Genomic DNA, 10,084 nt, shown 5'->3' with positions numbered 1-10,084 from the left:
GATGCCGAAGCATGCCCTGGGTGAGGGGGGTGGTCGAGGGATCCTTCCCACGGTTTATGGTGGATAGTAGCAGGTCGCCCCCACAAGCCTTGCGAGTCCCGCAGACGGTCCGAGAGGCTGACCCGTTTGGTATCTCCTAACTGTAAGATTTTAAAGCCAGAGACACGCACCTTCGGAGCTAAAACATTGTATAATAGGTTTTTAGGACACGTTATGTCTCTTGGGACCCCTCCCTCCCTCCCTAGGGAATAGTGCTTCAAATCGATGCTCCTCAATGTGTTAACTGGGTTGAGGAAATACATTAGGGTTAGGTAAACGACGTCGGGGTTAGGGTAACCATTTCTTAGGGTTAGGGTAACAATTTCTTAGGGTTAGAGTATCGATTTCTTAGGGTTAGAGTAACGAAACTAGGGCTTTAGAATTTCAATTCGCCTACACTCAGGGATGATGTGGCCGCTTTACAGCCTGAACCTGGCCGATAACAAGCAGAATTTCGACCCCATTTCCTCGTCTACGACCATACCACAGGGAAAGCACCGGTTCTCGTCCGATCACCGAAGTTAAGCCCTGTCGGGCGGGGTTAGTACTTGGATGGGTGACCGCCTGGGAATACCCCGTGTTGTAGGCTTCAATTTTTTGTCTTGCGAACATCTCTAAACGTTTTATCCCAATAAATAGCTCTCCATACACCACAATTTCACATAGGAGCCGTAGGTGAGTGAGGAACAAAATCAAAGCAAAAAACGAGGGGGGGAAAACACCTTTTTGTCAAAAATCGGCCAGCTAATGGCGAAAACTCTAGTGCGATCGACTGTTCTTACAGAGCGCGCGCGAGCGAGTGAGCACGCGCGAGATGAACAGTGTATGATGTCAAATTCTACTTCTGTGATATCAAATCATTCCAAATAACGAACGAAAAATGAATAGGAAAAAAACGCACACTTCTGAGACGCAGTTTTAAGCCATCGTGACGTGGCAAAACACTCGCACACTTCCAAGAGGAGGCGCGCGAAAAACGGCACTGAAAGTCGACAATGGTTGGATTCAGACTGCAAACGAATCGGGAAAAAGGTTCGATACTTTTACTACTCTGCTAGTTGTTTCCTTCCCTCGTTCATTCGTTCACTCGCTTGCTCGCACAAAGGATACACTAACGATAGCAATGCATTTCTAAAAGCGGCTCCAGTGACAATAAAACCGCTCAAAAGGTTCAAAGTGTACTCACGGTCCAAGTCGAATGCCCTTCTATGCTCGCTCGCTCGGTCGATCGGCCGTTTGGTTTCCTTTCATTTCCTTTCCCTTCGCGCGCATAGCACAGCACGGCACGGCACGCACAACCTGCAAATACAAACGAACAGGACTTTACACACAATAGAGCAGACAGGCCTTGAACAAAAAAAGCCAGCAAAGTTACGCACCGCCCCGAAACTCACCTAGTTTCCTTCCTCCAGTCTCTCAATGCACGTCTACCCCTCCAAACGTGCCAACACCTTGGCCAGTTGTGCGTCCTTTGCTTTCTTTGCAAGTCTAACCGGTCCACTGCAAAAGCAAAAAATACCCTCGATAGTCAGTAAGAGGGCCATATAGACATAGTTTGGATGACTTTTGCGGGGACGAGCGCGAACGCAGGTCCCCACTACCAGAAATTATACGCTCGAGTTACCCACATTTGGGGTAATCGCAAGGGTCAAACCCAGTCGAAGTGCAATGAAAGGGCCTCGCCTTGAGAGGACTGCCTCCTTGATCCCAGTACCCTCCCGCGTCAGGTAAGTTTTTTTTATATTTAAGGTGAACGGCCAGGCTCCCGTGAGGGCGGTGCAATGCCTGCCGATCTCAGACCTAATCCAACCATGGCTGAAAGTGCAATGCCTTAGGGTTGGGTCCACCATAAACCGAGGGTCACCAGACACCAACTTCGTTGGGGAATCGAACCCCCACCTCGCCCAATTAACACACACACTCCAAAAAATGAACACACTCCTTTCAAAACACCGCGATACAAAAAGAAACAGACACTACTGACACCAGAACCCTCGCACAGTACACCAGTTAAGGAGACCCAGTGCAGGGGGTCACACTACCGGATTACAACACCGACGCCCAGATAGGGCCAGCATCCACAAAAAAACCTCCGTGCAGTACACCAATAAAGGAGACCCAGCACAAGAGGACACAGAACAAGAACAAAACGAACACAATGCCCAGATTAGGGCCATGCAAGCAGAAACCTCCGTGCAGTACACCAATCAAGGAGACCCAGCACGGAGGACACAGAACAAAACAAAACGAAATGCCCAGATTAGGGCCACCCAACACAGAACACAAACAGACAAAACCCACAATGCCCAGATTAGGGCCATGCAGCGCGCGGGAAACCGGTTACAGGGCAAGGGAGAGGTGACGATCTGAAACGGTGGCGACGACTCCACGGGCACCACTGACGGTGGAAGAAGCGACGACGGCGAGCGGACTGAAACCGCTTGAAGAAAAGGGTAGTGGAATCTCAAACGAGACTTCACCCTCGCGATCACCGCAGCAGCGCCGGGACGAACAGCACGGGGGCGGAAAACGAAAGTCGTTATCGGGATTGACCCAGATGAAATTATTTACAAAGGGTCAACAAAGATAGCACCAAAAGGAACCCGGGGAGTGGACAATCAGCTCATCAGCAGCTGAAAACGACGAGAACATTGCAGACAAAGAAGAGCAGGACACCATAAAAGAAAAGAGCTGAACAAACAGAGGACTGAAGCCAGGAGGAGAACACTCTGAAAGGGGAGGGGGTGGGGGTGGCAGACAGCGAAGAAACAAATGCTTCCCAAAGACTCCACAGAAGACCCACAAAAAACAAGAAGGGGGGAATGGGCATATCCAAAAGGAAAACAAGACGCGTGCGGTGTTATAAGGACGCCGGTGCGCAATCTTCCCACATAGATCGGCGACTTGACGATCGAGGATTCAAAAAAAAGGTCAGGCGAAGCCGCCACGTGGCATGGCCAATCCAGCGAAACCATCACACTGGGAAAAACTTTCCCACGCAATGCGGCGGCGGAACACTGTTCTCCGATAAGAGGTACCAGATAGCAGCTTTTTGTGGACATAACAGCCACAGGGCAACAAACATGAGGGCTAGGACAGAAACAAAAAAAACGAGAGAGTTACGGGCCGTGGCGAAAGGTTAGGAAAAAAAAACAATTGAGGCCCCGCCAGGCCAAAAGAAGGGAAGGAATAGAAAGGTGGCCAATACCCTGGGATCAAAACAAAACGGACTTGGCGAAAAAACGACAGAGGGCGAAACACCAAAACGGACGACACAAACCAGAATGAAAGAGTGAGGACCAACCAGCGGAAGAGGAGGCGAACATCAGCACCCACTGGCCGAGAAGGGCCCATACCGTGTACTGCACACCTAACAACAGAGAAGAAAAACCACCAAAACGGAGAGGAATGAATCAACGACAGAGCGAGAGACAGAGCTCCGCTTGCCGGACCAGAAGAAGAAAGAGGAAAAGCTAAAGAAGGAGAGCTCTTTTCGACACCCAGGCGGGGCATGTGGACCAAAGATGCCACATACCACACCAGAGAAAGGGCAAGAGCATTGATAAACCAGGGCATTTGCCAGCGAAAAGACAAACAACGAGAACGCCACGAATTTGGAGAACATGGTCCACCGCATCAATACGGGGACGCCAGTTATCAACATCCAGATCTCCAGCACCAATAAAAACACCCAAAACCTTAATTTTACAAGAAGACCTAAAGGGCAAACTGAGGGTCAAGGCGACCACACCAGCCCCCCAACCAAAGGCCCTTGGATTTAACCTGGTTTAACTTGACCCAGAGGCTCTTTCAAAAAGAGCGTAGGGTCTCAAAAAACCGCTTCAATTGCATCATACGAAAGAAAACAATAAACGACGTGTCATCAGCATATTGCGAAATGGGCGAAAGAGGGGGAAAGCCGGGAAAGTGCAGACCAGGAAATGCGGGCATTGCCGCGGAGGTTGGCTGCAAGAACTCAGATACGAAGGACATACAGAAGGGGGGGACAAGGGACAACCCTGTCTCACCCCCCGCGAAAGATCGAAAAAGCCCGAGGATGTAGCCGTTGACATTAACAATGGAATGAACACTGCGATAGAAAAGTCCACCCAGGCGACAAAAGACGGACCGAAGCCCATTGCCACGAGAGTGGAAAAACGCATAAAAACCCAGTCCACACGATCGAAGGCCTTCTCTTGATCGAGGGGGAAAGGATGGCCACTGGAGTCCCAGAAGAGGAAGCAAACGCGGCCACATCCCGCAGGAGGGCCACGTTTCTCGACGATGTAACGGCCAGGGACACCACAAGTCTGGTCCTCCGCACTAAAAGATGGATGACCATTAACACGGCCAGCAATGGCTCTAGACGCAAGCTTATAGTCGCCGTTTGAGGAGGGTGATCGGCCGCCAGTTGCGGTATCTAAACCGATCACCCTTCTTGAAAGACAGGGAAATAACACCTCTGCGTGAGAGAGAGCAGAGACAGCCGCAATCGAAAGAAGAGTTAAGAACAGAGGACAAGGGTCGGAACCCAGAACGGAACCAGAACTTCAGATAGAACTCCATGGGAAGGCCATCCAGCCCGGGGGCTTACGCCTGGACCATCCCACGGAGAGCAACCAGAAACCTCCATCCAAGGAGAGGTGACCCCGCAAAGGGAGGGATGATCATCAGGGAGAGAAGATGACAAATTCCCCAAGAGGATCAGTCTGGGATGCGAGGGTCAAACGAGGAGGCAGAGAAGAGACCGGAAAAGAAAGATGACCAAGAAGCACAAAGATCACGAGGGGAGGAGGTACAATAGAGTCGTCCTCATCACCTCAGCGCAGAGATTCCACTTATCAGAGCCACGCTTCCGTTCGAGGCGGAAGAAGTACGATGAGGAAGATTACCCTCTGCAACCCACTTTGCACGAGAACGAAACTTGAGTCCCTGGCCACATGGGAGTCCCAGAGCAGCCAATCGGCCAGAGGCCGAATGATAAGGGCCGAGACATGATGCTGAGCCTAGATCAACTTTGGCTTAAGGTGATCGATCAACCCAGACCAAAGGGATCCCGGAGGACGTGACCGAGCACCAGATTCTCACAACAATAGCGAATCGTAAGTCCCTTGATCAAACTCTTCCCCCATACCACCACTGCACCAAGGAGGGAAAGCGGGCGGACAGAGTTTCGCCACGACCGCCACGCGTTGGATATTAACCCACGTTACTCAGGGTCATCAAGAACGGAGATGTTCAACTTCCAGGATGCCTGGACCAGGGGGAACAGCGGCCGGGGAAAATGGAACAAGAAAGAAAGGACACCACAGTGATCAGAGAAGGGACAGGGGACGAAGGAACAAGAAGAGACAGAGGGCACCCACGAAAAAGGAACACCCAAAAAGGTCAAATACGAGAGCACGACTGCCATCCCACCGGGGCCAGGTTAACCCAACAGAAGAGGGGTGGAAGGATTCCAACCTCCATATGTCCACCACACAGCAGTCGTCGAAAAGATATTTAAAGGGAGGAAGAAGCTATCGCGAGAGGAGGACAGAAGGGATCAGAGCCAGCCCGATCAACGGAGCGCTCAAAGACCTCATTGAAGTAACCACAGAGAATCGTGGGGGACCGCGGGATCGATCTTGGAATGGAGGTCTCCAAAGAACTGGTACCGAGCAGGGTTGCAGGTTAGGTGCGTAAACACAACAAACACGACAAGAGCTACCGAAAAAGAGAATTCAAACTGCAGGTAACGACCGGAAACAAACACCAAGAGTTGACCAGAGACAACGAAGGACGAAACAAAAACAATACAACCACACGAATGAGACGACCCAGGAGAGACAACAGCAGAAAAACCGGACGAGTCGAAACCACAAGAAACACTCAGAACGGTGATAGAAAGTGGGTCTCCTGGAGGCAGACAACGGTCTGCCCCAACAGGGAGAGACCGCAACCACTGACACCAAACCCGATCTTTTGGACTGATCTCTGATACCATTACAATCAATGGGACAGGATAGAAACATGATGAGAAAAAGAAAAAAGGCACCCATAAACGTTATCAGGAAGGTACAGGGGGGCCCCGGCTAGAAGCTGTCCTGGCGGCCAGAGACACACTCGCAGGGAGCGAGTGGCAACGGGAGGCCCAGAAGTCTATTAGAGATTTTCGACTTGCCCCGCTCATTCGAAAGATGAAGCCAGGAGCGAAGCCCGACGGTGCGGCCGAGTCCTCCAAAGGAGGCTTTGGGAAGCCGGACCGCTTGCGATGGTTAGAGGAGGCATCATAGCGGCATCCACAGACGAAGCGGGAGAAACCTCCACACTAGCGTCAGGGACAGGCTCACCGCAAAACATTACTAATTAAATCAGCGATGAGCAGCTTTTTGGCCCCTTATCAGCAATAGCGTTTCCATTGATCTAGCTTATTGTTATATTAATAGCATTGCTTGCAGAGCTTGCAGCCACAAATAGAACTGTTGCTTACATGAACACTAGCATTACTAATATTGCTTACTTTACAGCTATCGCTTATGACACTAAAAGCATTATCATAACATTTGCATTACCATTGTTAATGAATATAGCCGTGACTATTTAGCACGGTGCTAGCAGCGCTGCTATACCCACACACACTCGAATTAGGTTCGCTCTCCGGAACCGAGACGGGGGTAAACCCACCGTCCAAGAAACACCCCCCACAGATGACGGGGGGGCAGGAGGAAGAAAGGGTCTGGCTAGATGGGCCAACCCCCGCCACAGAAACGGGTTCTGTATGATGAGCTTCAAACGACCGGGGGCAATCCACCAGCGGACTCACCCGGCTCAGAAACCGGCAGACCCCGATTGGGCAATGGGCACCAGGCACCCCCCCCATAGAAAACCTGAACGATCAGGGCAGTCGCGGGCCATATGCCCCTGTGGGCGGCAGTGACAACAAAGACCCTGTTAGTGCACGTGGCAGCCACATGGGCCAACTACCGGCACACATCACAGGTGACCGGCTGGCCCCGGTACCAAATCTTAAACCGAACCCCCCAATAACAAGTGATCGCGGATGGGGGATGAGCGAACCATGTTAACCACCCGGGTTACCCGTGTGAATAACCGGGCGGCCCACCACGTCTGGTACGAGATACCCTCAACCGAACCAAAATCGGACCGGACCCTATGTACTGGGCAATCAATGTTTTCTAGGGGAAATTGTACACAAGCCCCTTCTCTACCGGAGGGGCAGAGAGGAGACCAATTCACATTCAACTCCAAAAGATCCGGATAAGCCCCTCGTTCCTGAAAGTCCCGCCTTAGCGGCTCCCCACCCTCTTCGAATGTCACCGGGGCAATCCGGTTCGGGCAACTGCTGACTGGCAACCACTTCAAAATCCGCCTCCTGTGCAAATAATCCCGAAGAGCTTTGGCAGTGTCGGAAATCGACGTTAACTCAGGGAACAAACACCCAATTTAAGTCGATAGAACCGTGTAAGAGCACGTGGGATAACCATCCTGAAGGGAACGCAAAAAAGGGCCCAAAAAAGGGGCACACCCTATGTCCGGTACTATCCCCAAACGGGATGGGTGGCCAGCGAACAAAGAAAGAAACCACCAAGTTTTCCCTCCGGAAGGTACTAACTTGGGGTAGAGAAAACAAAACACAGAAATCCTTACAGGAATCCGGCCCATAAAAAAGAACACAATGGCGACGTCACCATTCCAAATGATAATCCTGAATTCACGATCCGAACTTGAAGAAAAGGATTCGCGCAAGATACTTATTAAAGCAGGCAAAAACCCGCGTCAGGTAAGTATGCTTTTTCCGCGTCTGCCCTCGGTGAAAAAATCCACTTACCCCTAGGTCCTTGTGGTAGTGCTTTGCGCACTCCAGAAAAAGTAGGCCAGCGGCCGTTCCTGCCATGTCTGTTGTCTGAATTATCATCCCTCTTTCACCTCTTCCCCCTCTAAGGGCGGGCGGGGCTCCTGTAAACATAAAAGAATGATATACCGTTGAATTTGTTTTGGCATTCAATGTGTCTTCCCCAGAGGGGAGTGGGCCGCACTCGGAGGTAGTGCTATTACCGAGGCAACAGTGGCTGGGACGAGGCAAGCCTCTTTTTCCACAGCCCAGGTCCAAAAATCAGTTTAATATAGGAGCTGCTCAATGAGCAGCGTATCAGCTATTAAGCTGATAGAAAACAGATAAACACTTGATCTTAGCCAAAAGGCCGAGAAGCGATGCCGAAGCATGCCATGGGTGAGGGGGGTGGCGAGGGATCCTTCCCACGGTTTATGGTGGATAGTAGAAGGTAGCCAACACAAGCCCTTGCGAGTCCCGCAGGACCGGTCCCAGAGGCTGACACGTTTGGTATCTCCTCACTGTAAGATTTAAAGCCAGATCCACGCACATACGGAGCTAAAAACATTGTATAAGAGGTTTTTAGGACACGTTATGTCTCTTGGGACCCCTCCCTCCCGCTCCCTAGGGAATAGTGCTTCAAATCGATGCTCCTCAATGTGTTAACTGGGTTGGGAAAATTACATTAGGGTTAGGTAACGACTTCGGGGTTAGGGTAACCATTTCTTAGGGTTAGGGTAACAATTTCTTTAGGGTTAGAGTATCGATTTCTTAGGTTTTAGAGTAACGAAACTAGGGCTTTAGAATTTCAAATTCGAATACAATCAGGGATGTGGACGCTTTACAGCCTGAAATGGCCGATAACACGCAGAATTTCGACCCCATTTCATCGTCTACGACCATACACAGGGGAAAGCACCGGTTCTCGTCCGATCACCGAAGTTAAGCCCTGTCGGGCGGGGGGTAGTACTTGGATGGGTGACCGCATGGGAATACCCAGGTTGTAGGCTTCAATTTTTTGTCTTGCGAACATCTCTAAACGTTTTATCCCAATAAATAGCTCTCCCTACACCACAATTTCACCTAGAGAGGCCGGAGGATGAGTGCGGAACAAAATCAAAGCAAAAAACGAGGGGGGGAAAACACCTTTTTGTCAAAAATCGGAAGCTAATGGCGAAAACTCTAGTGGCGATCGGACTTTTCTTACAGAGCGGCGCGCGAGCGAGTGAGCACGCGCGAGCTATGAACAGTTTATGATGGCAAATTCTACTTCTGTGATATCAAACAATCTCCAAAGAACGAACGAAAAAATGAATAGGAAAAAAAACGCACAATTCTGAGACGCAGTTTTAAGCCATCGTGAAGTGGCAAAACACTCGCACACTGACAAGAGGAGGCGCGCGAAAAAAAACGGCACTGAAAGGCGACAATGGTTGGATTCAGATGGCAAACGAATCGGGAAAAAGTTTCGATACTTTTTACTACTCTGCTAGTTTGTTTCCTTCCCTCGTTCATTAGTTCACACTCGCTTGATCGCACAAAGGATTACACTACCGATAGCAATAGCATTTCTAAAAGCGGCGCCTAGTGACAATAAACAGCTCAAAAGGTTCAACGTGTCCTCACGGTCCAAGTCGAATGCCCTTCTATGCTCGCTCGCTCGGTCGATCGGCCGTTGGTGTCCTTTCATTTACTTGCCCTTCGCGCGCATCGCACCGCACGGCACGGCCACGCACAACCGGCAAATACAAACGAACAGGACTTTACACACAATAGAGCAGGACAGGCCTTGAACAAAAACAGCCAGCAAAGTTACGCACCGCCCCGAAACCAACTGGTTTCCCTTCCTCCAGTCTCTCCCATGCACTTCACCCCTCCAAACGTGCCAAACACCTTGGCCAGTTGTCGCGTCATTTGCGTTCTTTGCCAAGTCTCACCGGTACACTGCAAAAGCAAAAATACCCTAGATAGTCAGTATAAGAGGGCCATAGACCATAGTTTGGATGACTTTTGCGGGGACGAGGCGCGACCGCAGGTCCCCACTAACCGAATTTATACGCTCGAGGTACCCACATTTGGGTAATCGCAAGGTCAAACCCAGTCGAAGAAAATGCAATGAAAGGGCCTCGCCTTGAGGAGGACTGCCTCCTTGATCACCGTACCTCCCGAGTCAGGTAAGTTTTTTTATTTAAGGTGAACGGCCAGGCTCCC

The 10,084-nt window shown here is 50.6% G+C and overlaps 4 non-coding genes and 1 pseudogene across 4 annotated transcripts; 2 read left to right on the top strand and 3 right to left on the bottom strand.

Annotated features, from left to right (window-relative positions):
- Window positions 1-509: 509 nt before the first annotated feature.
- On the top strand, window positions 510-628 carry LOC136281449 (5S ribosomal RNA). The gene has a single exon (XR_010717769.1). It is a non-coding gene; the product is annotated as a 5S ribosomal RNA (ribosomal RNA).
- Window positions 629-1,608: 980 nt separating this feature from the next.
- On the bottom strand, window positions 1,609-1,774 carry LOC136281390 (U1 spliceosomal RNA). Its single transcript, XR_010717739.1, has one exon. It is a non-coding gene; the product is annotated as a U1 spliceosomal RNA (small nuclear RNA).
- Window positions 1,775-8,063: 6,289 nt separating this feature from the next.
- On the bottom strand, window positions 8,064-8,255 carry LOC136281408 (U2 spliceosomal RNA). Its single transcript, XR_010717757.1, has one exon. It is a non-coding gene; the product is annotated as a U2 spliceosomal RNA (small nuclear RNA).
- A 509-nt stretch (window positions 8,256-8,764) lies between these two features.
- LOC136281346 (5S ribosomal RNA) lies at window positions 8,765-8,883 on the top strand (annotated as a pseudogene).
- A 1,003-nt stretch (window positions 8,884-9,886) lies between these two features.
- Window positions 9,887-10,055, bottom strand: LOC136281393 (U1 spliceosomal RNA). Its single transcript, XR_010717742.1, has one exon. It is a non-coding gene; the product is annotated as a U1 spliceosomal RNA (small nuclear RNA).
- Between the last annotated feature and the right edge of the window lie 29 nt (window positions 10,056-10,084).

This window comes from Pocillopora verrucosa, chromosome 5 (assembly GCF_036669915.1).
Source record: "Pocillopora verrucosa isolate sample1 chromosome 5, ASM3666991v2, whole genome shotgun sequence".
NCBI lineage: Eukaryota > Metazoa > Cnidaria > Anthozoa > Scleractinia > Pocilloporidae > Pocillopora > Pocillopora verrucosa.
Note: the sequence above shows the minus strand (reverse complement) of the source record. Positions and strands in the feature narration are given on the sequence as shown.